At 36.6% G+C, this 25,285-nt stretch overlaps 1 long non-coding RNA gene across 1 annotated transcript in view; it reads right to left on the bottom strand.

The window, feature by feature from the left end:
• Positions 1-10,163, bottom strand: part of LOC111749867 (uncharacterized) — a 54,009-nt gene extending 43,846 nt beyond the window's left edge. The window contains exon 1 of the long non-coding RNA XR_002785060.2: positions 7,962-10,163. This is a non-coding gene — a long non-coding RNA (uncharacterized LOC111749867). The remainder of the gene's footprint in view (positions 1-7,961) is intronic.
• Positions 10,164-25,285: the final 15,122 nt, after the last annotated feature.

The raw sequence follows: 25,285 nt of genomic DNA, 5'->3' as shown, positions 1-25,285 counted from the left end.
AGCGTTCTCAAATTAAAAGCTGCCGTTATTATTTGTTCAAAGATATTGAGAAAATTTAAGTTACGGCAATCTAGAAATCTTGTCGTTGAGGGAATATTGAATACACACACATTTTCCTGCACTACAGGAGAACAGAGCTAATTCAGTTTTATAACTAAAATGATCAACCTTGTGGTAAGAGGGAAAACATTCCTGCTACATACAGCAGGATGGACCACTCACTGTAACATTAGAGAACAGGAGACGCATTATACCTTGACAGTCACCAGGGACAGGCTTGAGGCTGCTGACATCCCTCCTTACGTTCTGTGTTTCCATTTGTCTTTTTCTAAAACTTTCAAGCTTACCTAAGAGATCTCAATATGTGATTGAGTAGCTTAAATTTTCTCAATATCTTTGACACTAGAGGGTAGATCTGTTTAGTTTCAGACTTAAACTACAAGGAATTATCTTAAAAAACACAATTACGTTATTACCTTGCCACCTGCCTACCTGGACACAATGCCCTACGAAGTTTTGTGTTTCAGAGTACAGAGTCATGAGTACAAAAAAAAAGTTGACTGATATGCTTTATAATACCAGTGGTAGCCAGAGAGTTAAAGAAACAAAGAGGGCTAAGTCAGGTTCACAAGGGTGGTAGATTGAATTCCCTCCTTACTCTTTTGATTTCAAATAGTTCTGCACTCCCCCTCCACTAGCCCCGTGTAAACTGTTTTTTCAGAAACTTACCAAGTCAGGCAGGTATTAACAATGCTTGTTTTGTCTTTTATTTCTCTTCCTTATATTTACTCTAAATATGTTATCCTTCTAAAGTTGTACCCACGTAATAGCTTTCTTCTTACCATGGGGCTGTTCTAAATCCTATTCTGATCATTCTGAATTTTGCTTGCTGATAGCTTATCTATGATGGATTACCACACAAGAAAGCCATTTTTCATTATTATTATCATATCATAAATTAACAGTGAAAGATTTCCTTTCAAGATGAAGAAAGGAAATTTAAAAAGTTAGAATTGCCGTAACTGAAACTAGAACCCATTTCAAAGACATGAATTTTCCGCATTTGTTGCTCAATCATAGTATCCATGTCCAATTAGTGGAACAGGCCAGTATCGGTTCACCTTTAGCCTGTCCAACCACTCCTAGATTTTTCTTTAGGGCTACTTAGGGGAAATATTATTGGCTTCCCAGCCATAGAAGGCCAACCAGATTGTCCTGTCTGGTTACGTATTATTAATTCTGTGGACAAATGACATCATTCTAGTAGAGAGATATCATTCATTATTCATTTAACAAGTATTTATTAAGTGCCTACTGTGTGCCAGACACTGTGCTAGGACATGGCGCTGTAATAAGACATGCATCAAAGAGTTTACAGTCTGTTGGGGGAGATGCGTAGCAAATAATGACACAGATAACCACACAAAACCAAAATCAAACCTGTTATCATCGAGCCGATTCTGACTCATAGTGACTGTATAGGACAGAGTAGAACTGCCCCATAGCATTTTCGAGGACCAGCTGATGGATTCAAACTGCCGGGCTTTTGGTTAGCAGCTATAGCTCTTAACTGCTGTGTCACCAGGGCTCCAATGACCACACATGTACCTATATATTCACACTAAATTCACTAAAAAAGGAGTTCAGGGCAATCTTCCTCTTACGTTATTGTTATCCATTTTTAATTTCTTCTAATTTTGGAAGAGAATGCATGGATAACAATTAATTAAAATATCTACTATGTGTTGGGTTCAGTTCTATATAGTGGGTGGATATGTAGTTTGTTGTCATAAACAGCCAGATTGTTCTGAGTTCTAATTTTGTCACTTAATTCACTTTTTCTTTAAGGGGGGGAGAAAAAGCCTACAGTTCTGAGTCCAATAATATTTTATCATCAGATAAATGGAAATGGTAATAATTTCTAACAGGACTGTTTTGAAGTTTACATTAAAGAAGACTTAAAAACACAGTGACTTCTCTAAAGGAGTTTATAAGATATGGAAGAATTAATAATATAAACAAGAATATGAATGATTTCTCAAAAGAATGAATCCGAATGTTAAGGAGTATCTCAGTGTAGCTTGCAGCTGGACTTCAAAGAATGCAGAGATTAATGATAAAAAGAGGAAAGGGTAACTTTACTGGCAACAGAGTGAGCACATGTGTACAAGTGGGAACAAAAGTTTGTGGGAAATGGTAGAAGGATTGGTCTTGCTCGGCTGAGAATATATGGGAAGCTGAGAATATGGAATGGGAGAGGAAGAGGCAAGTCATCACTGTCTTAGCTATGAACTTTGGGCTCAGAAGGAGAAAAAAAGATAATAGAAAATAATGTCAACAAAAATGTTCAATCGATGCGCTGTCTTCCCATTTTCAGAACTTTTGAGACATTAAGACAACAGATAAAACTCTGATATTCTCATGTTATAAACTTTAGTTTTGTATTCTTCCTCAGAAATGATATTAAGAGAATTTCTCTCTGAACCAGCAATATAGAATTTCATTTGAAGTAGAAGTACAGTACCAGGACAATTGGCTCTTAATGAAGATGACTTTAGAAATACGAATCATTTTATTATTCTCTTATACAGCAATGGAAACCCTGGTGGCATAATGGTTAAGTCCTATGGCTGCTAACCAAAGGGTCGGCAGTTCAAATCCGCCAGGTGCTCCTTGGAAACTCTATGGGGCAGTTCTACTCTGTCCTATAGTGTCTCTATGAGTCGGAATCGACTCGACGGCACTGGGTTTGGTTTTGGTTTATACAGCAATGGGAATACATGTTTTATGTGTGTTCTCAGTATTAATAGAGCTTGCATACTACTGTAGTTTTACACAAATAACGTTTGTTTGCCAACTGCTTCCTCCCCCATGAGGTATTTTCATAAGCACCGCTATGCCAATTTTTGTACATGTTGCTGTAAAAATGAAGAAGCACAGGGTGCCTACAAAAATACCTTGCCGGGGGAGGGAGCGGTTGAAAAACAAATGTGGAAGGCACTCATCATTTGCATAAAAATATGGTATTAAAAACTTGAAAAAATGGCACGAATTACATATCTATAAATATAAATGAATATATATTGTTGAAGGGGAAAATTACTAACAGGCACCTTGCTTTGATTTTAAGTCTTTTCTTACCAAGGAAACCAAATATTAACCCTAAAAAGCCTGACTTAATCTGCAAAAGCCTATTCTACAGAAATGGAAATTTCTTTTCCTGCTTGAAAAGGACAGTCAACAAACCATTACCTCCTGAGTTAATGAAAAAGACTCTAACCCCCTTCACCCCCCCCCCACAAAAAAAGCAAAAGCCCATTGCCTTCAAGTCAATTCCAACTCATAGCGACCCTATGAGACAGAGTAAACTATACCCTAGGGTTTCCAAAGAGTGGCTGGTGGATTAAAACTGCTGAATTTTTGGTTAGCAGTGGAACTTTTAAGTACTGTACCACCAGGGCCCCACATACATCTCTCTCTCTCTCTCTTTTTTTTTTCTTCCAAGGAGTTCTACCTGAAACTATTATTTTTCTTTATGATATATGACAGTGCAATTATCAGCTATTAATGTCTGTAAAAGAGGTTCATTACTTCAGGCAGCAAAAAAGCAACAATGATAGATCAACCATAGGAAAAAAAGAAGACTTTAAAATGGGTGATATTGGTTAAAGTTCTCAGAAATACATGAAAATAAAGAAAAGATGCCAGTCTTCAGTAAAAAGAATATGTGTATATATATATATGGGAAAATCTTACTGATTTCTTAAAACGAAGTAATTTTTTTTTTAATTTAGAGTTTGTTTTCCTTTAAAGAAATCTAATTTTAATATTGGAGACCAAGATTCCAAAGCTTTGAGCAATTGTTTTCTATTCTCTAGGCTCTGAATTAAACCATCTTCTAGATCCACCAACAATACATACATTATTTTGAGTTACAACCACAACCTGATTTGAATTAATACCTCTGGTAAATAGACCACTGGCTTAAGTGTAGATTCTAAGAACTCAGCTGAACACAAATCTCAGATTACACATGTCAAGTGGTCCAAGTGTCAAATGATGGAGATTCCTAAGTATTCTGTCTCTTTATCATCAGGATGGGTCTTCTAGAACCTAGGGTAGATTGTAAATCTTATTTGGACACTTCTCAGTCTCTCTGACTGCAAACGGATCTTCAGGCTAAGCATTAAGTTGGCACGGATTGGGAGCATTCTCCAAACCAATCATAGGATTTCTAACAAAGAACATTTGTTTCGCAAGCTCTCATTATCTCAAATTTAGTACCTTTGGAAGCTAACCAGTTGAACACACACCCTGTAGAGGGTCACAAAAATTGAGTCCTAGTCTTTGTTTTATTTCTGCTCCTCAATAGCCCTACCTATTCAATAAAGCACACCCTATACAAAGTCCATCAACCTAGCTCAAGAATTATTTACCATTATGTTCTGACCGAGTTGCACTAAGAAAGTGCATGGCAGTCAACCATGATAAGCTGAGAGAACTATATAATGGGGCTTTGTAAAGAGCAAAATACTATATAAATGGAAAGGATTATAATAAGAGAAACAAAAATGAAAGGACCACAAAAAGATCATGGACTAGGTTATACTTGCCCCATCTTCACAGTATCTTACTAAGACGAATAAATCAAATGAGTTTCTACGACCATTTGTGAAAAATAAAAAGAGCTTATTTATTTGTTTCAATTTTTTTCATGTTATAGCTGTTCATAAAAGTGGTTACATGATTTATCACTTTTGCAAAAATATCAAATGCACAAGATATTATACCAATTAACTTTAATGCTGGAATAATTATGAGATATTTATACTAAAATTAGAATTTGATTTTTTTTTTCAGTTTAAGTTGGTACCAATGGAAGAATTTATTCTGTGCATATTGTTACCTAATGGAAGTAATGTACTAAATTTTAAGCTACTTTTAAAATTCCATATTAACCATAAATCACCATATAGATGACAGAAAATTTTTTTCAGCCATACCAAGGGGAAAATAAAATCAATTAATTTCAGATTGAAGCTTAAGAATTTTAAATGTTTTGAGAGGGTAATAAAAAACTGGGGTACTCAGGAAGATGGTAGATTTTCTTTCCTAAACAACATCATGGACATCTATTATTTTGTCTATGAAGAATTTTTCTCTGATGCTAAGAACCACCTTATCTTTTTTGGGGTAAGCATTATTTCCCCAACACCAACCAAGTGATTCAAGTGAAGTCTTCTAATCTTTGTACATTAATTCTCTGTTCACAATGGATAGTTTCAGGTGTTGACCACTGACCAAGCTAGGCCAATCAGAACACTTCCCTAGGATTTTTTTTCCCCTCAGACATGGGAAGATACAATGCTTTAATCTAAGTGAAGCTGTGATATGCAAAGCCAGGAATGTTGTCTGTCATCTTTCTTACCTTGAGGAGAAAAGCTAGTCTGATAAATGCAGAGATAAGAGGAGGAGAAAGAAACTTCTAGCAACATTCAAATCCTCATTCCAAGAGTCTAAGGACCATGTTTACCCTTGCGTTACAAAAGTTACTCCAGTATCTTTCTAGTACATTTCCCCTTTCTGACTAAACTGTTGGAATTCTGTCACTAGCAATCCTGACTAATACAGAAGGGTTTATATTTAAAAACACAAATCAACAACACCACAAATATTATTTTTATTCAGGATAGGATAATTAACTTAATATACTTATGATGAGCTGGTTGAAAAGCAACCAATGCTCCTAATGTCCTTTTCCTCTGAGTTGTTGATAAGGACTCTGCATTGCTCACCTTGCCAAAATCTTCACTCTCATTCTTGAATCTTTTCTTCTATTTGCCATTGCCTGGGTCATTGTGAGAGCTCAATGCATATCGATAATTAGTTATTACCATGGATTCTGCCCTGGCCCTTTACATAGCATGTAAACAGTCTGGTCTCCTGCCACTGTGCTGTTCAGAGTCACTAGAGCTGGCTTTAACTGCTTTGTCTTCTGAAGTTCCCTTTGTGTGCCCCTGCTTCCAACGACCCACGTAGAATAAGCTGGTAGCCTATTACTCCTTAAGTTCACTTTTCACCCTTGAATACAGTGCTGATAATGACTTTTATCAGACCCCTTTCTCTCACACCTCTTTTATGACCCATATTACGGATGAGGAGATATGATATCTTCACAGCATGTCCAAAAAAGCCAGAGAATTTACATGCCTTCTAAGGTTTAATTATTATTTATGTCATTTTAAGGACCAAAGTGCGCCTCACCCAAGCCATGGCATTTTCAATCTCCTTATATGCATATGAATGCTGGACAGTGAATAAGGAAGACTGAAGGAGAATCGATGCCTTTGAATTATGGTGTTGGTGAATAATATTGAATGGACAACTAGAAGAAAGAGTCTGTCCTGGAAGAAGTACAGACAGAATGCCCCTTAGAAGCAAGGACGGTGAGACTTCATCTTAAGTATTTGGACACTTTATCAGGAAGGACCAGTTCCTGGAGAAGTACATTATGCTTGGTAAAGCGGAGGGCCAGCGAAAAAAGTTTAAGACCCTCAAAGAGATGGATTGACACATTGGCTGCAACAATGGGCTCAAGCATAACAATGATTGTGAGCATGGTGCAGGACTGGGCAGTGTTTCGTTCTGTTGTACGTGGGGTTGATGTTAGTCAAAACCAACTAGATGGTACCTAACAATTACCACCTTTATGCTATCAACCTACCCTAGGTTTTTGTTTGTTTTTTGCTTGTTTTGTCTTGTTTTATGTTGTTTTTGAGAATATTGGCTGAGCTTGTAAGAAGATTATCTAAGCCATCAAACTATCTTCCATTTATGATGTGTTGGCTGCAATCACCTCAAAAGGTAAAAGTACAATTTCAAAGTCTGCACTATTTATGAACAGGCCGCTTGGAAATCCAGTAAGAAGAAAATGAGTAAGCTTTCTAGTCGGAAGGTAGTTAGATCTATGTAGATCTGAATTTGACCTATAGAGGAGTTGGCATTTGAGCTATGCCTTGAAATACGAAAACAAATTCCAGAAGGAGAAGCTCCGAGTCAGAGAACGCCTTGCTGTAGAAATCAGTCTTAAAGTCTCTTCTAAGGCACCATGAGACCAAGCGGAAATAAAGAATAATATGTCTCAAAAGCTGAAATGACTTTGCTGTAATTTATTAGGCATTGCAACTTCTTCAAGACACGAGTGTCTTAAGCAATTCCAAGTGCCCTCTCATGGGGAAATATGTGGCTTTTCTACCACTTCTCCTTAAAGTTAAATAAGTAATTTGAAAAAGCTTCTTTTACTTTAAATAAAAAAGAGGTCATATTTCAGTTTTAAGCACAGGTTAAAGTGAAGCCACTTATTAAAGACATTTGCAGGCATTTCAAGAAAAGGAGTGGTTATCTTCCCATTACTTAAGTTTGGCCAGAACTGTGTAATCCTCCACAAATCTCCCTCCCTTCTTCCCTCTTCTGGGGCAAATTTTTAAGTCATGATTCATCAGACCACAGTTAAACACTCTGAACTACTATAACTCCTTCTACAAAGCAAGTTTGTTCACAAAATGGATTCTTCATTAATTTTCTCAGAAAGTTTCTTCTACGGTAGCAACAGTCACTATGCAACAGCTTTCTTCAGTGTAGTAGTTGTTTTAAACAAAACCCTATCCATACAGTTTTTAAAAAATCAATATCTTACAGTTACATTAAACTTAGTATACTCTGTCTACATAGAAATGTAACTTAGATGTTTTAGTTTAAAGGAAGTTTGGGTGACGCTGCATTTTAAGGTCCCACGAGGCAGTTCTGCTCTGCATTTCATTTCCACAGTGCAAATATCAAATGCTATAAATAATATTTGCCTAACCCATCATTTCTAATCCCGGTGATTTTTTTTTGTGCTCTCTCTTCATCCAACTAAGCCTTTGTTCTCTTTACACTTAGAGGACTTTAAGCAAATTTACCTGTGTCCACAGCAAATAAGCTTCAGCCCCAGGCAGCTGACTTCTTGTTCACCCAGAGGAAAATTAAACTGAACTGTGCATATTGCAAGCACCTGCCACAGCCTCTTAAAAATGCAAAACCTTAACCAGGCAACAGGAGGGATATAGTTTCAAAGAGGAAGAAAAGCTTCTGATGAGACCTATGGATCTTTAATTCTCTGGTTTGCTCACATAAACCCATTAGCTGAATTTAAGTTTTGTGTTTCCTCTGCACCTGGCTATGGCATGTGGAATTTAGAATTGTTTTTTTCATTTTTTGCTTATATTTAGTCTCTCCAAAGGACTCCTGTTTATGTATCAGATTTAGAGAAAATGTTAGAATTTACATGTTTGACTTTGAGCTTAAAGATGATCTTAGATATAAAAAGTGTGCAGGTTTTTTTTTTTCTCTCCCCCTTTTTTTTAATGTTATGTTTTATGTTATGCTCATTTTATGACAGTTTTATGGACTTCCATATTTGTATGGATGTGTAAAAATATAAAATACCTGAAAAGTTAAGAGAATGATTTCTAAGCACCAGCTAGCTATAAAGCAGTTGCTTTCAATATTTCTGAACAATTATGAAATTGCAAGACATTTTGAGTTTCTAAAATTAGCCTTACCTTTTTTGCCACCAGTATATAGGTAGAAAAAATGTAGGATATTGTTGCAAAACTCAATAATTATCTATTACCCTTAAACTAGAGTTAAATCTGTCTTACAACACGAGAGTGAAACTGGTTGTTTTAGGGCCTTATGAAAATCAGAAATAACCATCTGTGAACTACCTGTTTTTCTCTTTCTCCCCATCAAATCAGTAACCAGAGAAGGAAGCTGTGAGGAGATCTTCAAAGGAAGGGCTATTCCTTATCTCTTAAGGGTAACAACTTTTTTCTGTACTGTGTCTTCTGCCCTCACAAATCTCCCAGAAGCTTGTTCCATCTACTATCCTATTTTTTTCCTGTAACTTAAGTTTCCCTTCTTTAATAGTTCCTTATCTTCCACATAAGACACTCAGATCTCTCCCTCTTTGTAAAAATCATTCCCCAATCCTACCTCACAATTAGTATCTTATTATTCTCTTTTGTTTTCCTACCATGTTTTGAAAGTGTATGTGTGTGTATCTAAGAGTTGCTTACACTTACCAACTCCACATTTTCAGCTCTATGCTCTTTTCAAATCATGTTCTCTCCACTATGCTTCTGAAACTCTTATCCTTAAGGCCATAATCTCCCCTTTAATTTCCAAATTTAAGGTTCATTTTTCATCTTCCTAGTTGAGCTTTCTGTACCCTTTGGCAATAGTGTTTATCTCTTCCTTCCTGACACTTTCTTTTGCCTTTCATTCTGCAGGTTTAGTTTCTTTTGGTTTGTTTTCCACCATTCTTAATGATCCTTTTCTTAATGTATTTTATTTTAAAATAAATTGCCAAATTACTTCCCACAAATAAACAAACAAGCACCATTAATGTATGAGAGAGCACCCTTCTTGATAGCCTTGATAGTAAATGTATTGTGTCATTGTTGTTAGGTGCCATTGAGCACCTTTCAACTCCTAGTGACCCCATGTGACACAGTTGAACTGCTGTATAGGGTTTTCTAGGCTCTAACCTTTACGGGAGCAGATTGCCAGGCCTTTCTCTTGAGGAGCTGCTGGGCGAGTTTGAATCACTAATCTGCAATTAGCAGCTGATTGCTTAATTTTTGCACCACCAGGGCTCCTCAAAGATACTATAAGCCAAGCCAAACCACACCAAATCCATTGCCATTGAGTCAATTCCAACTAATAGCAACCCTATAGGACAGAGTAGAGCTGACCCACAGGGCTTTCAAGGAGTGGCTGGTGCATTTGAACTGCTGACCTTTTGGTTAGCACCCAAGTTCTTACCCACTGCACCACTGGAGCTCCATAAAAAGTTTTAAATTATCACTAGTCTGATGAGTATATGTTGATACATCATTGTTTCTTTTTTAATTTTGTTTATTTTGTTGTTGTTACTGAGAATATAAACAGCAAATCATATACCAATTCAACAGTTTCTACATGTACAATTCAGTGACGTTGATTACATTCTTTGAGTTGTGCAACCAGTCTCATCCTCCTTTTCTGAGTTGTTTCTCCCCCTTTAACATAACCTCACTGCCCCCTAAGTTTCCTATCTAATCTTTCTAGTTGCTATTGCCAACTTGATTCTGAATGGATAAAAAAAAAGCATAATACTTAAGGTAGACGTATTTTACTAGTTAAGGTAAACTATAGTTTGTTTCAAAAAGACTTCAGGGGATATTTTTGGTTTAAGATTTAAATATTATCTCAGGGCAATAATTTCAAGGGTTTATCCAGCCTTCATGGCTCCAGGAAGTCTAGACTCCATGAGAATTTGAAATCTGTTTTTCATTGCCACCTTTTTGGTCAAGATTCTCCTATAGAATCTTTGATCAAAATGTTCAGTAATGATAGCCGGGTACCATCCAGTTCTTCTGGTCTCATGGCAAAGGATACAGTTGTTCACAGAGACAATTAGCCACATATTCCATTTCCTCTCCTATCCTGAATTTCCTTATTCCTGTTGTGCCTTGGCTGGCTGCTTGCAAGCTTTTAAGACCCCAGGCACTACACAATGAACTAGGAGGTACAAAAGAAGCACTAAACATATTATTAAGCCAATTAACAAAGTTGTTCCATGAAACCATGATCTAAACCTCCAAACCAACGAACCAAATCCCACGAGGTACTTGGTTGTACATAAGCAGCCTCAGAAGCTACTCTTTTGTTGTTGTAAATGGTATTTCCCTCATGACTTGAAAATCTGAACAGCTTATATTTGTTTACTTTTTGGATTTTCTCCTCTGAATATTCTTATTTTTCTCCGATCTTTTTGGCTGTTTGGGTTGTTTGTTTTTATTTTTCAAAAGTTTGTAAAAGCCCCTGGTATGATGGAGATATCAACCCTTTGTCTCCAGTATGAAAATAAATTTTTAAAGTCTTCAGGAGAATCTGATGATTGTGTTTTCATGTATTTTTCCACATGAGAATTTTATTTGAATGTACTAAAATATCACCCTCTCTTTTATAATTTTTTAAAATATAATTTTAGGTTCCTATCCATTGATAGTCTGGAAGCTCCCCCACATGTCTGTCAGTTTGTCATACCGTGGGGGCTTGTGTGTTGTTGTGATGCTGGAAGCTATGCCACCGGTATTCAGACTAGGAAGAAGGACCCGGCAGTCTACTTCTGAAAAGCATTTGCCAGTGAAAATCTTATGAATAGCAGCAGAACATTGCCTGATATAGTGCTTGAAGATGAGCCCCCCAGGTTGGAAGGCACTCAAAAGATGACTGGGGAGGAGCTGCCTCCTCAAAGTAGAGTCGACCTTAATGACGTGGGTGTTTGTAAAGCTTTCGGGACCTTCATTTGCTGATGTGGCATGACTCAAAATGAGAAGAAACAGCTACAAACATCAGAGGAGACTCTGAAACTTGCTCTCGAACATCGAGCCGCTAAAGCAAAAGGAAGAATTGATGAAGTCAAAGAACTGAACAGAAGATTTCAAAGAGCGGCTCGAGAAGACAAAGTAAAGTATTATAATGACATGTGCAAAGAGCTGGAGATGGAAAACCAAAAGGGAAAAACACGCTCGATGTTTCTCAAGTGGAAAGAATTGAAGAAAAAATTCAAGCCCCGAGTTGCAATAGTGAAGGATTCCATGGGGAAAATATTAAATGACCCAGGAAGCATCAAAGGAAGGTGGAAGGAATACACAGAGTCATTATACCAAAAAGGATTAGTCGATGTTCAACCATTTAAAGAGGTGGCATATGATCAGGAACCAATGGTACTGAAGGCACTGGTGAAAAACAAGGCTCCAGGGATTGATGGAATATCAATTGAGATGTTTCAACAGATGCAGCGCTGGAGGTGCTCACTCATCTATGCCAAGAAATATGGAAGACAGCTTCCTGACCAACTGACTGGAAGAGATCCATATTTATGCCTATTCCCAAGAAAGGTGATCCAACTGAATGTGGAAATTACAGAACAATATCATTAATATTACATGCAAGCAAAATTCTGCTGAAGATCATTCAAAAACAGCTGCAGCAGTATATCGACAGGGAACTGCCAGAAATTCAGGCTGGTTTCAGAAGAGGACGTGGAACCTGGGATATCATTGCTGATGTCAGATGGATCCTGGCTGAAAGCAGAGAATACCAGAAGGATGTTTACCTGTGTTTTGTTGACTATGCAAAGACATTCGACTGTGTGGATCATAACAAACTATGGATAACATTGTGAAGAATGGGAATTGCAGAACACTTAATTGTGCTCATGAAGAACCTTTACATAGATCAAGAAGCAGTTGTTCAGACAGAACAAGGGGATACTGATTGGTTTAAAGTAAGGAAAGGTGTGAACCAGGGTTGTATTCTTTCACCATACCTATTTAATCTGTATGCTGAGCAAATAATACGAGAAGCTGGACTATACGATTAAGAACAGGGCATCAGGATTGGAGGAAGACTCATTAACAACCTGTGTTATGCAGATGACACAACATTGCTTGCTGAAAGTGAAGAGGATTTGAAGCACTTGCTAATGAAGATCAAAGACCACAGCCTTCAGTTTGGATTGCACCTCAACATAAGGAAAACAAAAATCCTCACAACTGGACCAACGAACAACATCATGATTAGCAGGGAAAAGATTGAAGTTGTGAAGAATTTCATTTGACTTGGATCCACAATCAACAGCCATGGAAGCAGCAGTCAAGAAATCAAGCGACATATTGCATTGGGTAAATCTGCTGCAAAGGACCTCCTTAAAGTTTTGAAAAGCAAAAATGTCACCTTGAAGACTAAGGTGCACCTGACCCAAGCCATGGTATTTTTAATCGCATCATATGCATGTGAAAGCTGGACAATAAATAAGTAGGGCTGAAGAAGAATGAACACATTTGAATTGTGGTGTTAGCGAAGAATATTGAATATACCATGGACTGCCAAAAGAACAAACAAATCTGTCTTAGAAGAAGTACAACCAGAATGCTCCTTAGAAGCATGGATGACGAGACTGTGTCTAACATACTTTGGACATGTTGTCAGAAGGGATCAGTCCCTGGTGAAGGACATCATGCTTGGCAGAGTACAGGGTCAGCGAAAAATAAGAAGACCCTCAACGAGGTGGATTGACACAGTGGCTGCAACAATGAGCTCAAGCATAGCAACGATTGTAAGGATGGCTCAGGACCAGGCAGTGTTTCTTTCTGTTGTGCATAGGGTCACTATGAGTCAGAACCAACTCGGCGGCACCTAACAACAACAACAACATCCATTGATAAGGAGCCCTCGTGGCACAGTGGTTAAGTTCTCAGCTGCTAACTGAAAGTTCGGTGGTTCAAATCCACCAGCCTCTTTTTGGGAGAAAAATGTGGCAATCTGTTTCCATAAAGGTTACCTTCTTGGAAACTCCATGGGTCAGTTCTACTCTGTCCTATAGGGTCGCTATGAGTCAAAATCAACTCAGTGACAATGAGTTTTCTGGGTTATCCGTGGAAACCCTGGTGGCATAGTGGTTAAGAGTTCGGCTACTAACCCAAAGGTTGGCAGTTCGAATCTACCAGCTGCTCCTTGGAAACCATATGGGGCAATTGTACTCTGTCCTGTAGGGTCACTATGAGCCTGAATCAACTTGATGGCAATGGATTTTGAGTTTTTGGTTTGTATAGATAACAAAGTCTTTTATCTCATAAGTTGTATATGCTGTATCCAGGATAGGGTCACTATGAGTTGGAATCAACTTTGTGGCACCTAACAACATATCTAGTATATCTTGAAACTTTTTTTTTAAATATTTATTTTCGTTTAAATCTTAGGCCTGCCTAGGTATCGTTTTTGCATATGGTGTAAGATAGAAACTTCTAGGTTGTAGCCAGTTGTTCCAGTACCATACATTTAATAATCTATTCCTTTATATCTAGTAAATGTATCAAGTTGTTAATTATGTTGGTATCTATTACTATATCTTTTTTCGCCATTCATCTACTTTTGCCTTCTCATACTGAAAACCAAGTTTATTATATCAACACATCAAAGAAGAAAATAATTCAACAGACGCTGAAAAGGCATTTGTTAAGTTTGTACATTTATTTACTCCCCCCCCCAAAAAGGAGCAACATGAAACTACTTAGAAATACTACCTAAAAACTAACAATACATATTTTCCAAAATCACGAAATACTGAAGCCATTTCAATTGTAATCAGGAAGTACACAAGGATGTTTGCTAACACATTATCTTTCATCACTGAAAATGTAGTGAGGAAAAAAAAAAAATAACCAAACAACTCACTAAACATTGGTGAAAATGTGACAATTTTGTTTTATTTGACTAATGCTATAACTGTATATTTATAAAGCACGACATAGTCTAAAAAAGAGTGTTAGTATTAATAAACTATTGTAATAAATCAGTTGGATTAAAGATTAAAAAAAAATCAATAACCTTTCTCTACTTTAACAAAACTTCATAGAAATGAAAAAGGGGGGAAATATTTCATTTAGAATAGTAAAAAAAAAAGAAAAATCGAAATATTTGAAAGTCAAGATAATAAGAAAACGGGGATCTATTTATTTAAAAAAATCATATTAAAAACAAAATATAATTTGAATGAATGGAAAAATGTACCATGCTCTTGGATAAACCAAACCAAACCCACTGCTGTTGAGTAGATTCCAACTCCTAGTGACCCTATGAGACAGAGTAGAACTGCCCCATAGAGTTTCCACAGTGTGCCTGGCACTTAACCGCTATGCCACCAGGGTTTCCATGTTCTTGGATAGGAAGCACTAATATCAAGAAATTTCAATTGTTCGAAGGTTTATATATAAACATAATATGATTTAAATTAAAATTACCTTAGTTTTTAATTAATAGCCAATACAATTTTGAAAAAGAAAAATACTCTGGGAAAACTTCAGTTATCAGCTATCAAAATATATAATAAAGGTCTCTATAATCAAATAAACATGCTGGTTATGAAGGGATAGACATTTTCCAAAAAAACAATCTCATGGCCATTGAGTTATTGCAACATTGAATATGCAGACTACGTGGGTCACTGGAAATTCTGCTATGTATCTAGAATGATGTGTATCCTTTTTTCCCCTTCACCAATACCACTGTGTTAGAACATGTGCACATATGACTCCAATCATTTTAGCTATGCAATGCTTTCATGGTAATATATAACCTAATGAACTCAAGCATTAAGAAAAAAATCATTTAAATATATATATATATTTTAAAAAAAGTAAGAAAAGTGGTTTTAGGTAAAAAATAAATAAAATATCTTAAGGTGTATTGTAAAGCTAATTAAAGTGTTTCAAAATACACAATCTCTAAAAATAAAATTTAATATTTAAATTTAATAAATTTAGTGCACTGTTAAGGTTACTTCAAATTAATTATATATAAAAATGATATATCACTAAATTGACCAAATAATAGCATATTGTGTTGCATTTGGTTTTAGGATTAAGTGATGCTAGCTAGCATGAATATTAAAATTTAGAAGTTATAATATTGGAAATAAAGAGAAAAAAATTCTTCTATGACCTACCTAGTGTTTAGAATTCTTAACAGTTTATGCAACTGTTTTTGTCCTTTTTTGTTTATCTATTTCCATAGTTGTCATGCTTCACTGTTAAATGGCAATTCAAAATAAAAATTCAGAATTTCTGCCTGCAAATTTCCGAAACTTCTCTGTGAATAACACATTGTTATGGTGAATAATCTTCATTCTCACAAAATGAAACACCAAAGTAGTTATCATTATTACAGTATTTATGCTTTTTGTTTTGTAGTTTTTAAATATTAAACACATCTAAAAAAATTGATCTAGTGAATTCAATTTATAGATCTTGTGAGAATCAGCTTGAGGTGAATGTTTAGGAGACTGATCTTTATTTTTTCACAGTTTCTATGTCAATATTTCTCATGATTCCTTTTTTAAATCAATGGTACACCACAGATATAGTTATTGCTACATAACCAACCATTCCAAAATGATTTATTATTTTTTAATGAGTCTGTATAGTGTCTGGCTGATTCTGCTAGTGTGACTGGGCTCAGCGACCTCACACATGCACCTGTGGTTAGCTGGTGGGTTAACTGGAGACTGTCCAATCTAGGATGGCTTTGTCTGGGATGACTCAGCTGTCCTCCACATCTCTTTCATATTCTTTCAGTGGATATGTTCCTTCTATTCTCACGGCAGGAACAAGATTCCAAGAGGGGAAGCCAAAAATGTGAAAGTGCTTTTTCAAACCACTGCTTATGTCAGGTTTGCCAGTGTCCCATTTCCCAAAGCAGGGTACATGACCAAACTGAGAGCCAGGGTGGAAGGGGACTACAAAATTATGGGGCAAAGTATGTAGATAAGGAAAGGCTATTAATTGGGGCAATCAACGCAATCGATCTAGCATGTTCCATCCTCTAAACCCAATTATTCATGCTACTTCCACATGCAAAATATACATTCATCCTCTCCCAAGAATGCTGAAAGTCTCATCTGGGCTCAAAGTCTAGTTTCTCATGACTTATGCCAGGAATGAATACAACTCCTGGGTGTGATTTCTTTTGATCTTGATACCTATGACAAAAAAGTGAATTGCCAAAATCACCTAAAATCCAAGAAGAGTTGAAGGTAGCATAAACACAATAAATAATCCCATTCAAAAACAAATAAATAAACAAGAACAGGAGACTCTTAGTCTTCATTAGTCCATAGCAATTTTCTAATCCACCTGAGTAAATATTGGCAGGTTCCTCTACTCAGGAAATAAAGAATGTTTCTGATTAGATCAATGCAAGTTTCTCCCCAGTTCATCATTAACCACAGTGTTCAGACCTGCATCAGAAGCATCCTCGTTTCCATCACCTTCCTTACCTACTCCTGAAAAACTGCTCTTTTTTGACAACTGACTAATTTTTTCAACTTGCTTACTTATAATAAAAAGTTGAGGTCAAAGAAGTCTTTCTGCAATTTAAGTAGTGTCAGTCCCTTTCATTCCATGCTGATGGTACATTAACTGATACAGCTTTCTTAAAAAATTTGTGGGCATCCTATGAATATTATTCAAGTGCGCTCCACTCAACATAATCCACACCCATGGCTCTTTTCAAGACATGTCCTTTTCTCTAGACTTTATTATTAAAATTTTATTTGAGTTAGGATCCTGTGAGACAATGTCCTTAGGATTCTTAAAGCACTTTGTGTGAGATAGCCTACTAGACACTAGGTTAATTCTTGCACAGATCTTAACAGTGAGCCTTATAGCTGCATCCTAGATGTGATCTTTATACTGAGGGTATGTATTTCCAACAGTACATGGATTTTATATTTGACTGACTTGAGAAAGTGGAGTAAAAATTATCTATTTTTCAATCCAGCAAGTCCCAGTCCCTTTATATTTCCTCTGAGTGCTACTTAAGAACTAGCTTATTCTTTTTAATCCTTCTTTTTCTTGTAGAATCTTATCTTGCACAGCTAGCAAAAACTAGCTAACTTTTCAATATTTTGCCTGGAGATCTCTATATTTGAGTCTATATGCCTATTGACCATATTTTCCAAGCTAAGTTTTGGGAATGGTTGTACTAAGAGTTTTACAACTTTGTAGCAAATGTTGACTTTTTTTTCTAGCTTGCAAGAGCAGTCTCCTCACCATTTTTTAACCTCCAATAATTGTTTCCGCTCTACCTGCCATCTGGTCCCCAAATCAATGCCACACAATTTAGGTTTTTGTTGCAGCAGCACCCTGCCTCTTGGCACCAAATTTTGTATCAATTAGCTGTGGCTACATAATAAACCACCGAGAAAATTAGTGGCTTAAAACAACAACTGTTTATTTTTTCTCACGATCTACAGTAGTTCTATGCAAATAACACACACCTTCTACATTTGTTTGCCAACTGCTCCCTTGCCCTGTGAGATATTTTTTGTAAGTGCCACTATGCCAATTGTTTTTGTATGTGTTGCTGTAAAAAAAATTACCATAGCGTGCTTATAAAAATACCTCATAGGGAGAGGAATTTGTTGACAAACAAATGTAGAAGGTGCATGTTATTAGCGTAAAATATGGTATATGTCAGTTGATTTGTCTGCTGATCATAGATGGGCTGAGCTGACCTCAGCTGAGCTCACTTTGTGTGGTCAGATGCTGTGTTGACTGGGGGGCTGACTGGTCTAAGATAGCATTGACTAGAACAACTCACCTTTCTTACATGTGTCTCTCATATTTCTCACATCCTTCTGGCAGGCTAGTGTGAGCTTGTTCCCGTCGTTGTAATAATGTTCCAAAGAGAAAGCAAAAACATAAAAGGGCGTTTTAAACCTTCACCTGCATCAAGTTTGGTATTGTCCCATTAACAAAAGCAAGTCAAGTGGCCAAGCCCAGAATCAGAGAAAGAAGAGATTACAGAGGTACAGGGCAAAGGGTATTGATACAAGGAGAACAACAATTGAGGCCATTAATACATCCAATGTACCATGAAAATGAATGAAACAATATAAAATAACAATCTAAAGCTGCCACGGTGGCCAGCAGTGTTCAGCTGATAGTGAACTGACTGAGAGACAGATTCATAAAATTACTTATTAAATCTCTAATATCTGTCATGACTGCTAACATAATCCACACTTGGATACTCTTAAACTGTTCTGGTTTAAAGAATTTTTAAAAATTACTTTTTAACCTCTTGAGTTAAAATAGAATTTGAGATAGACATTATGAACTTTAAAGATGTGACTCTCTTGTTTATATCATAAACCCATGGATATCAGACAACGCTTATGGGAAAATGTCACTGTATTTTAAAAACACACATGTGACTTTTTTTGGTCTTGATTCTATAATTACTTTTTAATTAGTCCATGCATCTTAGGAAGTATATAGTCAACTGGGCTTTGGACTAAATGTCTATTATTCACACGAATATTTTCCTGCTGATGAATTTATATATTTTTTTCTTTTCTCATCAAAAAGCTTTACATATCTTCTGTATATAAACGTTAGCAGGAAATTCACTCTCATAGCACAAATTACTAAGAGTTATGGAAGAATTTGCATGCATTATGAAATCTGAAATTTCACAACTTTGGATTTAAATAAATCCTTTGCTCTCCTTGAAATTAGAAAGCATAATTTGACCTCTTGACCTTAACTCACATTTAATTATTCTTCTTGAAGACTTTATTGGAATAAAACTAGCACAATAATCGATGCAGTATGTCTTATTCTGTTTTTAAAGGATAATAGAAAGAAGAAAATGGATACCATATTTAAGGATAAAAAAAGACTTATGAAACACAAAATTACTAATCTTAACAAGATCCTGCTGGTAGGAGTGTAACAAATGAATCATCGAAGCATTCACTGACTTTTCCTAAGTCACACAGTAACAGATACTAAGCCACCACTCTGAGTTTCTATCTTCTCTAGAAGATAGACATGTGGAAGGGCAGAGAGATAAGACTGCAGTACAAGTCTGTCAGCTGTTTTTGTTTGGTGGCTTTTTGAATTAAATTATAACACTGTGATGGAAGATACAACATGTTCCTTTAAAGTGGACATCACACTAAAATTCACTCCAGTTCTCATGAACTATGACGGTAGTAAAGAAGCCCTGGTGATGCCGTGGGTAAGAGTTCGACTGCTAACCAAAAGGCTGGCAGTTTGAATCTACCAGCCACTTCTTGGAAACCCTATGGGGCAGTTCTACCCCATCCTATATAGGGTCGTTATGAGTCGGAATCAACTCCATGGCATCGAGTATATGGATAGTAAGAAATTTAACATAAGTCAGTGTTCAGGATTTCTTCTCTTATCCTTGGATCACACCAGAATGCAGGGTTTTACACAATCTAGTAAAAGTGGTAAAGGCACACCTTGTTCTTTCAGAGTGAACACTGTTGCTGACGACCAGCTCAGCAATGAGGGCCTGCATTAAGGCCCCAAGACCATGGCAATTGGTGCTGGTTTCCCTTGTGCCCCATGAAGTCAGCCCTTTCTGTGACCTCGCAAACTCTGAGGCATTTGAGAAAATTCAAGAATACCGTGTACACTAGAGAACCCAAAGCTCTTATTCTCTTCTCCAGCCTGAGAATTCTACTCAACCCTAGAAAAGCTAGTTGCTGTTGAGTCGATTGTGACTGACGGCCACCCTATGTGTATCAGAGTAGGTCTGTGCTCCATACGGTTTCTAATGGCTGATTTTTTGGAAGTAGATCACCTGGACTTTCTTCTGAGGCATCCCTGGGCGGACTCACACCTCCAACTTCCCAGCTCTCAGACGTGTGTGTTAACAGTTTGCACCCTTTAGGTCAGGCCAATTACTTTGTATATGGTGTGTGTGTAGATAAATTTATTTAAAAAGAAATCATATCACTACCATCAACGGAAAAACCAGTATTGCTTGTTTTCAGTAGAAGATAATATTAGAAATAAACACAATGAAAACAAATTCCCGTCAGATACTATTGTTTACTCTGAGACTGAAGGCTGGCCTCTCTTTTTCTTTTAAATATAAACAGTATTAAAGGACAGCATACATATAGTAAGGTATACAAATCATAGCTACACAGTTCAATGGATTTTCACAAAATGGATATGCTCATGTAACCACCACCTGGACTAAAAATAGAACATGACCAGAACCACGGAATTGCCTGAGTGGCACCAAGAATGGTTCACAACTTTACATCTAACATCGTAGATAAGATTTACCTACTGTGAACTTTATATAATCTAGAACATATAAATAATTCCTACAAATCAATAAGGAAAAGGCACATAATCCAATAAGAAAATGAGCAAAAAAGACTTGAACTAGAAGCTCAAGAAAGAGATCATATTAAATGACCAATGAACATAAAAAGGTGTTCAACTTCATTGGAGAAAGGCAAATTAAAACTCCAATGTCACGCTATTACACACCGTCAGATTTACTAAAATTACAAAGACCACACCAAATACGGACAAGGATCAGGAACAACTGGATTTCACATTCACTGCTGTTTGGGAGTGTAACCTGGTACAGTCACAGTGGGAAACTGTTAGGTAATATTGACTAAAGTTGAATACGTGCATACCAATTGGCCCAGCAAATAAAAGATTCTTATAACCTGAAAGATATGCATAAGAATGTTTACAGCAGCACAGCTTGTATACTACCCAGAAACCAGGAGTTGGAAACATTCTAATATTCAACTATAGAAAAATGGATAAATAAATGCCGATATCCCAAAACAATGAGAATAATGAAAACACAATAATATACACGATAATCTCATAAACAGCATGTCAACCAAATATCTGTTTTCATTATCAATATAATTTTGAAATGTTAAAACCTATAGAAAGTTACAGAGAAGACGTAGCAAATACCCTTGTACCCAACACTGAACTTTAACAAATGTTGCTTATTTTAGGAAACATTTTCAAAAGAAATAAAATGATGCAGATATGTAAAAAAAACCTTTTCTCATCCCATAAAAAAACTCCTTCCTTTAATGCTGTTACATTATTATTTCATATGTAAGCATTTGTAAATGATATACTATTGTTTTTATGTTTAAAAATTTTCTTAAGTGGTATCATACCTATCCTTTCCTACTTGCTGTTTTTAGTCAACATTATGTTTCCAGAATTTATTCATGTTGATATATCTAGTTAATTCATATTGTATCACTTTTTATCCATTAGCTATTGAAGGGTAGTTGTGTAGTTAAAAATTTTTTAGTAATACAAACAATATGTCAATTTTCACACATACACATGACTCCTTAAGATACATGCACATTCTTTTGATTATATAATTAGGACACAGTCTTTAGTTTTCTCCCTTTCTTGGTTAAAAAAAAAAAAAAAAGTTACATCCTCCAAAGTCCTTGAGTATTTCTCAAACATTTTGAACACAACATTCAGTTGTAATACATTTTATAACTTTACACTGTGAATGTGTGTGTGTTGCGTGTGCACACATACTCATATACATGCCACTGCAAAACCAGGTTTCACAAAACAATACTTTTACATAATTTATTTTCTACATGAAACACTCTGATGGTTTCTATTCTGTTTTATTCTATTTCATTCCTAATGGTTTTGATTTCAGTGGTAGAAACACACTGCTACAGATGTGTCTGGACTTTCAAAACCAAAACATTAATCTCCCAATGTCCAACCTAAAGAGAAACTCTTTTTTTTTTTTTCTTCTCCCACTCCCCCATCCCCGAAGTATACGGAGATGAGAAAATACAAGTCTCAGGGAATTAAAATTCTGGCTTAGATTAACCAGAGAGAGGGTTATACCTTTGATTCTTTCTTTCTTGTTGAATCCCTAACCAGAAAAGCAAGATCATTTATTCTGCCATTTTGAGAAAATCATCCTGTTACACAGTGTGTTAAGAACAGACATTCCTAGAAAGGGCCACATAAACTAGAGACTACAGCAGCCTGAGACCAGAAGAACTAGATGGTGCCCAGCTACAGTGGATGACTGCCCAGGGAACACAACAGAGGATCCCTGATGGAGCAGGAGAGCAGTGGGATGCAGACCTTAAATTCTCCTAAAAAGACCAGACTGTATGGTCTGACTGAGACTAGGAGGACCCTGGAGGTCACAGTCCCTGGACCTTCTTTTAGCCCAAGACAGGAACCATTGCCAAAGCCAACTCTTCAGACAGGGATTGGACTGGACTACAAGACAGAAAATGATACTGGTGAGAAGTGAGCTCTTGGCTGAAGTAGACACATGAAACTACGTGGGCAACTCCTCTCTGGAGGTGAGAAGAGAAGGCTGAGAGGGACAAGAGCTGGCTGAATGGAGACGGGGAATACAGGATGGAGAGGAGGAGCGTACTGCCTCATTAGGAGGAGAGCAACTAGGAGTACAGAGCAAGGTGTATATAAGTTTTTGTATGAGAGACTGACTTGATTTGTAAACTTTCACTTAAAGCACAATTAAAAAAAAAAAAGCTGACGTTCCTTTAAGTACTTTGCTCAGAGATAATTGTGTCTTTTTTTTTTTTCTTTATGTAGGTTCAGAGAAAGTGCATTCTTTTGGCCCTAGCTGTCCATTTAACTGCTCTATTAGCTTGAGCTATACTTTGACAAAAAACAACCAAAAAACCCAGACCCAGTGTCGTCGTGTCGATTCCGACTCATAGCGACCCTATAGGATAGAGTAGAACTGCCCCATAGAGTTTCCAAGGAGCGCCTGGCAGATTCAAACTGCGGACCCTTTGGTTAGCAGCCGTAGGACTTAACCACTACGCCACCAGGGTTTCCAAAGAAGAAGAAAAATATTGTCTTTATTTCGTGTGACATTGGGAATAACAAAGAAATAATGATAATTATCTCTGTAACTTTGTGCTTTTTGTGTGTGTGTGGTAATTATTTGGCTTTTCTAGAGGTGAGAGAAAATCATTTAATACACTAGTTCTTAAAATACTTTAACTTGTGGACACAGGAGAAGTACAAAGTAAAATAATGATTCTCGCTGACTGTAGATGGCGGGGGCCAGGAGGATTAGGGAGGCTTTGGAATGTGAGTGAAATGCTTTTCTCGATAATTCTGAATGTTTCTCTTCCCCCACATGAAAAGAAATGCTTATATAGCGGAGAGCTTAACATAAAGGGGAAGAAAACAACTTGGTGAAATCAAATGTTTTGCTAGTGTCTTTAGCAGATAAAATTTTTATTTTTTTTTAGCAGTTGCTTTTTTTGCTCTGCTAACTTATAACCTGTGTCTGAGAGACTCCATATTTTACCTCATTTTTTTTTTTCCTCTTCATTTTCAGGTTCTGCACCAAAGGAGTAGAAATAAAAATGCTGTGAAAATGTAACATAATAGTGGTTGTTTTAAACTATATTTTTCTTTCCTTTTCTTCTTTTGGTTTCTTCTCTCTCTCCCTCTTTGTAAAGACCATGGAGCTGATGAATCATAGCCATGCTGAAGAAACAGGAAGAGTGGTGAGTCATTTCTAGGGAGTTGTGGTATGTGGCATTTCACTACATAAAGCCTGTAACCCGTGATTGTCCTTGAGCTGCTAATGCTAACTTTTGTTATGTTTTCTTCTATTTCTACACATCCAGTTGCCATTCTTCTTGTCTGAACAAGAGATTCTAACAGATTATTCACAGCAATATCCCTATATGATTAGTAGCTTTCTTTTCTTTTTATGTTCAGGGTTTCACTTTAAAAGGAGGAGGACTTGCCTTCAAGTCACAGCTGGAAGTTAATTTGGGAAAAATGCTCTACTTAAAAAAATAAAAAATCTACCACAACTACTATGTTTACCGTGGCTGCTATAGGTTCTCCAATGCATTACAAACCCAAATGTATAAAACAGCTCCTCTGGGTTTACACTACTGATTACTGGTAACAACAAAAACAAAATGAGACTATATATTTCTTTTAGGTAGTTTTTTTTTTTTTTTTTTTAACAAAAGCATATGATTTTTTTTTCTTTATTTCACAAGAGTGTCTTCATGCAGGAATGTTTCGACATCTCCATTACCAACATTAGGAAGGCAAATGCAAATAGAATTATCTTTTTCCTTATCAGCTGATTAAAAAAAGTATTATTAGACAGCTAGTCTACATCTGTTAGGATTGATTCACAACAATATCAGTTAGTAGATCATTCACTCACTCGTTCTTATTTTCTACGCATACTAATGATAGATGCCACAAAAAAAAGCTGGTATTGTTCCCAAATATTTATATTAAATGACCATCCCACTTGAGACTAGGCTGATTTCACTGACATTGGCATTGAGGATTTACAGTGTGTAATGAATACTGGGTATGGCTGTTAACCGTAGAGGTTGGCAGTTGGAATCTACCAGGTGCTCCCTGGATAACCCAATGGGGCAGTTGGAAACTCTACGGGGAAGTTCTACTTTGTCCTATAGTGCCGTTATGAGTCAAACTATGGCAATGGGTTTGGTTTTGCAAACCCTGGTGGCTAGTGCTTAAGTGCTATGGCTGCTACCCAAAAGGCTGGCAGTTCAAATCTACCAGGCACTCCTTGGAAACTCTATGGGGAAGCTCTACTCTGTTCTATAGGGTCGCCATGAGTCAGAATTGACTCAACGGCAATGAGTTTAATGAATAAGGGGAGTCCCCGGCTGTTACAAATGGTTGACACGCTTGACTGCTGACTGAAAGGTTGAAGGTTTGAGTCCACCCCGAGTACCTTTGAAGAAAGGCTTGGCGATCTACTTCTGAAAAACCAGCCATTG

The sequence above is a fragment of the Loxodonta africana genome, chromosome 9 (assembly GCF_030014295.1).
Source record: "Loxodonta africana isolate mLoxAfr1 chromosome 9, mLoxAfr1.hap2, whole genome shotgun sequence".
Lineage (NCBI taxonomy): Eukaryota > Metazoa > Chordata > Mammalia > Proboscidea > Elephantidae > Loxodonta > Loxodonta africana.
The sequence above is the reverse complement of the archived record's forward strand: the minus strand, read 5'-3'. Positions and strand labels throughout refer to the sequence as shown.